The sequence below is a fragment of the Zingiber officinale genome, unplaced genomic scaffold, assembly GCF_018446385.1.
Source record: "Zingiber officinale cultivar Zhangliang unplaced genomic scaffold, Zo_v1.1 ctg243, whole genome shotgun sequence".
Classification (NCBI taxonomy): Eukaryota; Viridiplantae; Streptophyta; class Magnoliopsida; order Zingiberales; family Zingiberaceae; genus Zingiber; species Zingiber officinale.
The window spans coordinates 111,200-117,988 of NW_024589915.1; the positions used below are offsets into that span (position 1 = coordinate 111,200).

Sequence of the window (6,789 nt, forward strand, 5' to 3'; positions counted from 1 at the left end):
CTTCATCGAGCGACCGCCGACCGAGCCTGCTTCCATCTCTTTGCGGACACCAGGGGCCGTCGGAAATCGAGCATCTGAACCCTAGGTCTGGTTCCTGGGCGCCGGCCGAAGATTTCCTTCCTCCTCCGGCCGTGCGAGCACAAGGGATGCAGATCCCTTGCCGACAGCCGATTTCCCTTCATCTTCCGGCCACTGCTTTGCACTCCTCAGCCTTGTTGCCGGTCACCGTGTTGTTCCTCTGTGCTGTGCCCTAGATTTTCTTGTTCTGCCGGATTCAAACCAGACAGTGGTGAGGTGAGCAGCTTGTCTTTGTTGTTCCTATGTATTAGATCACTGATTGTAGTACTCTTCCGAGTTGAGGTTGGGTTACAGATTCAATCAGTAGCACTTGAACCTCTTGGATTACGGCAAGTGCTGATTTTTGGGTATTTTGATTTAGGGATCAGTTATCAGCGGCTGAGGGAAAACGATTGGCACTATTGTAGGTACGGCAGATTTGGGTATGTACTGTTCGTATCATATGTCATGCTAGTTGGATCATTTTTAGCTTCGGACAACATTGATTTTGAGTGATCCACAGTTCCGATGATCCCGCTTCGGCGGTGACGCCCTCGGGCCGTATCCCACCAGCGGTCACTTGATTGTGAATTGAGGTAAGGAGTATGTAATTGGTTTTGGATGTAGATCAAAATGAATTTGGATTATTTGATTAGTTGATATATGTGTCGAATTAGGACTAAATCGGGTAAGATGCTATGATTAACCATGTTTATTACAAGTCCTAATTCGAATGGATTAGAAACGATTGAGGAGTTAAATGATTCAATTAGGGTTTATAATTGGATCTGAGTTTATATTAGCTTCTTGAGGATTTGATTTAGCTAATTTATTTATATGTATTTAGCTAAATTTGGATACCATGTGTTACAGGACTTTGATTCGAGACGGTGTCTCGACGAGGATTTATTCGGATACGATCTTTCTTATTGGAGGCGGGTACTTTGACTTATGTCTTTTGATATGCATAATAAAGTGTTTAACATATAGCAATGATTGTGTTATCCTTTTGATTCGGTTGGTCACTACATGATCTGTTACATGTTGTTTGTTTATTTATTATGCACTGCATGTTATTATTGACCTGACCATACATGCTTTCGGTAGTGACCCAACCATGTGATACATCATGTTCAGGACCTAGGGTTTATATGATACCCTATCTGTTTGTGTACCTTCCATCTGATACATTGACTTGTGGTACACCTTTTATTTATGTATGGATCTTGCTATGCTATTCATGAGATTGTCATGCTTAGTATCATGCATCATGTTTGCATGCTGTGCGATTGTCGGCTTCACTTTGGTTGAGCCCATCGCCAGTTACATGTACTGCACACACCACCCATGGATTAGTTGTATATCTGGCTGGTGTGTGGCGGTTCTGCTGTTTGGCTCCGTTGGTCTGAGGACTCAGCGTGGTAGCCGGCAGTCAGTTCCGCTCTGTTTGGCTCCGTTGGCATTTAGGGTAGCAGCGTGGTAGCCGGCAGATGGTGGACTCTGTTTGGCTCCGTTGGTCAGGAGACTCAGCGTGGTAGCCGGCAGAGATTTCCTCCCCGTCGTTGTGTACCGGGAGATGAGAGCATTGAGCTCCCCCATTTATGATTTGGGGCCAGAGGACAGGAGTACTCCGACAGCATTCCGTCCACTCAGTCACTGTCAGGAGCAGTGATGTCCGAGTGCACGGTCACCATATGCATTTATTGCATTTTATTGTTGTGATTGCTGCACTTATATGCTGCATTTGTATGGATGCATTTGATTGACATGCATACAGGATTATGATTTCTTCGGTCTGACGACTTGTTACCTTTGTACCTTGATCCCGGTTAGTACAGTTATCTCCTGATTTCGTTTCAGTTGCATTTATTCCTTTTCGTATTCAGGAGACTGTACGCATGATTAGTGTTGTCTGTTATTTATTTTATTATGCATATCAGTTGTACCTGCTGAGTGTTGGACTCACCCCGCCTCCATTGTTGATATTTTCAGGTTGAGGCTGTCCGGAGCAGTTCCAGTCGCTGGCCCCCCATATGCACGTAGAGCTAGTTCTCTACTAGTTCGTTATTGGTTTTATTTTTGGCCTTTTTCTATATCAGACTTTGTTTTAGTATTGTCTTTGGATTTTTCCTATAGATATTGTATGGATTGACACCTTTTTATGGATTTTTGATATGGTATTGGATTTCATTCTACTACGTACCTGCCTGGACGGCAGAAGAGGTGAGTTCGTTGGATTTGAGCTTTACGAGTGTAGTGGAGTAGGGTGGATTTTGAGTCAGAGTCCTATTGTTATTGATTACTATTATTAACTGCGTGGTTGTGACAGCCAGAGGCTGAATATCTTTATAAACTGCGTGGTGTTTGTTTTTATTTATTGTTATCATTCCAGCCGCCTGTGGCTGATGTATATGTGATATGTAGAAAGTTTCATATTGTCCGCCGTACAGGGGAGATGCTGCCGAAATTTCTTCGGACAGAGACTCCTCTGGGGCGTGACAGGGTGCCTTCAATACTATTGAAGGCGCCTTCAGCAGCTGCTACCAAGCTCCACACTTCTCCATTGACTCTTCTGCTGCTCCGCTCGCTTGGGTAATTTCAGTCATCTAGAATAGGGCTCACCCGAACTCATTTTCCGACCTTCTCCTCGAGCAAGCTTCCTCCCTGACTTTTTATCCCTCGAACGTCGTGCATGTACTTCTCATTTATCAGTGCACTCTTCCGTAGCACTTATTCCCTCAGACGCATGTAGTCCGTCAGCTCTCTCCCGTGCCGTCATTCTCGCTAGTTGCGTCTTCAGCTTGACTTCTTGTGTTTCTAAGCTCCTGCATACTTAGACGTAAGGATCAAACACAACAGGACCTAACTAAACTTGGTTGACCACATTAAAACTATCCTGGGGTACTTACAATTTCTTTCTTTTTGATGTGAGCAACCCAAGTTAAGTTAAGGTAAATCAAACATAACTAACAGTAAGGTAATAATTTTTGCAAGTATAAAATGTGTAAAAATAAATAAATAAATTTACCCTCCCCCTAGACTTAATCTTAATTCTCCTCCTTTGATTACATTAAAACAATAGGGTACCTTAAAATGACTTGGAAGTCAGTCCAAAACAAAGTCTAAGGCTATGTTTACTCTAGAGTGTGGATGAGGAAAAGAAAGGAATCAACGATAGAAAGTTATCTTTAGAGGAAGAGAAAAGAAAGGGTGAAGAAATCTTTTCCTTTGCACACTTGTTTACCTTGATAGAGGAAAGTGAATACTTGTGATGTAATTTTGTAAATAAAAAAGGGTGTATGCGTCATTTTTTTTTGTACATAGTGTAATTTTGTGAGTTAAAAAGGCTACATGCGTCATTTTTTTTGGTATATAATGTAATTTTGTGAATGCAAAAGGGGTACATGCGTCATTTTTTTTTCCATCCGCTGCTTTCCGTCCGATTTTGAGGTGATCAATTTTGGCTCCAAAATCATCCGCTGATGGATTGCGTTACTTTTCCTTCGGAAAATTTTAATGAAGTAAACGACGGAAACTTTTCCACCGTGGAAACTTTTCCTTAATTTTGCTTTCCACTCTCCCAAGTAAACAGAGCCTAAGGGAAAAAAAACTATAGTTACGATTATCTAGGAAATCATGAAAGTTTAAATTTTGATAAAATCTAGACTTTAATAAGGTATAAATGAATTTTGGAAAAAAAGTAATTTGAAAAATATTTTTAAGTATTAAAAAAATTCTGAAAATTTTAATAAGAGTTGAACAGACATATATAAAGCAGATATAAAATTTTACACAAAGGAGTTAACTTTAGCATAAAATAAATTCTTAAAAAAACTTTAATTTTAAAAACTATCGTTTTGAGTAATTAGCAAATATTTTTAAATTGGAAAAAATAACATTTAACTATTTAACAGTTAGTCTATTAAATATTCATTTCAATAATTGACTTCCAGGTTGTGGTGAGGCACTAGGCCTTTGGATATTGGAATAACAACCACTTCTAGACAAAACTTTTTAAAGAAAATAAACATTTAATTTTCTTTCTACAAATTGTAACTTTAAAAAAAATTAATTTATTCTAAGCAAGATTTGGGAATCTAATATAGGTTTCTTCCTACTAGATTGATTAAGTATCTCTTAGGAATATATTTTGGTGATAACTTTCTAATTTGACCTTTATGATATCTAAAATACCAATTGAGTCCTTGCTAATATCTAGAATATGAGCATGCAGAATTTTTTAATTTTTCTATTTATTCCTTTAAATTAGCATTTTCAATTTATCAAGCTTATCTATTAAGCAAGATTTTGCTAAGATTCTTTTTATTTCTAAGTTTTCTTTTTTCAAATTTTTCTTTTCGGTTTTTAATTTGCACATTAATTTAGTCATAGATTTAATGCCAAAGTAAAGTTGATCAGGAGGTAAAAGGCATACTTCACTTACCATGTCAGATCTGAAGCTTGATTTCCCCATGCTTCGCTGCATTCGTCTGATGTTGCTCCCCCTTCATCAATGCTGGCTTTTGAGGAGCTTTGTTCTTTATGACTAGCCATCAGTGCTAGTCCGACATATACTTCTATTTCTGACTCGGATGATGAGCTTTCGTCCCAAGTGGCTTTGAGATTCTTGTGCTTATTTTGTTTGGGGCCTTTGCCCTTTTCCTTTTTGAGCTCCGGGCAGTCCTCCTTTATGTGTCCTTTTTGACACTGTAGCATTGAACCTTCCTTCTATTTCTTTGATTTTTTCTGTTATGAAATTCTTTAAATTTATCAAACTTAATTTTTTTTTTTAAAACTTTCTTACCATGTACGCATCTTGGTCTCCTTCCAGATCTGAGTCTGACTCGGGTTTGTCCTTCTTGGTGGCTCTTAGTGATAGATTCTGGCTTGACTCTACTGTTGTACCTGCACATCGAGTCTCATGTAATTCTAAAGTTGAAAATAATTCCTCTAGGGTACTTACCTTTAGGTCCTTCGAGGTATGGTAGGCGTCTACAATTGAAGTCCATTTAGGGATTCTAGGAAAGGAGTTTAGTGCATAGCGTACCAAGTCCCGGTTGGTTGTTGTTTCACTGAGGTTGCCCAGTCTGATGATCAACTCCTTGATCTTCATGTGCAGTTCGGCTACATTCTCACCTTTTTCTAGATGAATGTTCATCAATTTGTTCGGAAGAATGTCCCGTCGTGCAAATTTTGCTTTGGATGTTCCTTCATGGAGTTCCAGGAACTTCTCCAAAAGGTCTTTTGTCGATGTGTAGCTTTCGATGTGATTTACTTGTTGGACCGTGAATTTTGATAGAGGGGGGGGTGAATATCGATTAAAAAAAAACGTAGAAAAGAGTTAAGCGCAGCGGAAAATATAAGAGAAAAGAAACAAGGCTAACACAAGTTCTTTTTACTTGGTTCGGAGCCTGTGTCGACTCCTACTCCAAGGCCGGTACTCGTTGAGTACTTTCATTGGGCAATCCACTAGCAATTCGAATATAGATTACAAATTCAGTACAAGATTGCTAATAAAGAAAATTACCGACAATAAACAGAATTATAATAGAAAAGGAAAGCTTGTCGGAGATCATAGTGTCGCAGAAGCACAAGGAAGCAGATTGTCAATCCTAAGTTCTGTTCTGAGGCCCCACCCTTGACCCTTCTTTTATACGATGCTCGGGGTGCCCGCAGCCCTTCGGGGCGCCCTGGTGTGACGTAGCAGGCCCAACCAGCGAGCTCCACGTGTCGACGTCGCGTCAGGGGATAAAACTTGCCTCCGGGGCGCTCGGACCTACCTTTCTCCAGAAACTCCTTCTCCTGTAAGACAAGGTTAGTCCGAGGTAAATATATAATGTATATCCTGCAAAATAAAGTACTAGCACAGTTTATAATTTTAACATAAAGAGTATGACTTAGATTCCGTCTTTCCGAGACCGGAATCTAGTCACGATCTCAACTTAGATTTCCGAAATAGATGTAAGTTGGATCGACGCCTAAATTCCCTTCCCGGGAAAGCGTCCTCACAGTCACTCCCCTCCAGTGACTTACCTTTACTTACCTGCCAGACGTCCAGTCAGCCCTTCGACCCGTCTGGACTTCGTGCCAACTATCCGGTCAGTCCGTCGACCTAGCTGGACTTCGTGCCAAATGTTCAGTCAGCCCTTCGACCCATTTGGACTTCGTGCTAGCTATCTGGTCGACCCGTCGACCTAACTAGACTTCGTGCCAAACGTCCGGTCAGGTCAGCCCGTCGACCCGTTTGGACTTCGCCTGCACACTCAGTCAGAGTGTTAGACCAACAACAAAACTAACTTAACCTATTTTGTCATTCATCAAAACCTGGGTTAGACTGTTAGTGCTAACCGCACCAACAATCTCTCTTTTTTTGATGGAATGACAACTTGGTTAAGTTAGTGTAAAATGCAAGTAAAATAAGCATTAACAGGTTTTTAAATTAGTTTTTATTTTCAATTTGTTTTAACTAACTTAACCACCTAACCCTCCCCCCTTTGGCATTCATCAAATGTAAACATGGATCAAATAAGCATAAGTGCAAAAGATTTTGCAAAAGAAATGCAAACATAAATCAGATCGACTCAGGGGAGTTTAAAAAAGTATCTCTTAACCTTTTCAAGAATAGTTAAGTTATAAAAAATGTTATGTTAAAAAAACTTGAAAGAATAACTTTTAATAAGCTTTTCAAAATAGCTAGATTTGAAAAAATGGTTAAGTAAAAACGATTAGTTT

General features: G+C 39.8%; 1 long non-coding RNA gene across 1 annotated transcript; it reads left to right on the top strand.

Moving 5' to 3' along the window:
• Window positions 1–276: 276 nt before the first annotated feature.
• On the top strand, window positions 277–988 carry LOC122037198. Its single transcript, XR_006127560.1, has 4 exons — window positions 277–294; window positions 440–500; window positions 581–653; window positions 931–988. It is a non-coding gene; the product is annotated as an uncharacterized LOC122037198 (long non-coding RNA).
• Window positions 989–6,789: the final 5,801 nt, after the last annotated feature.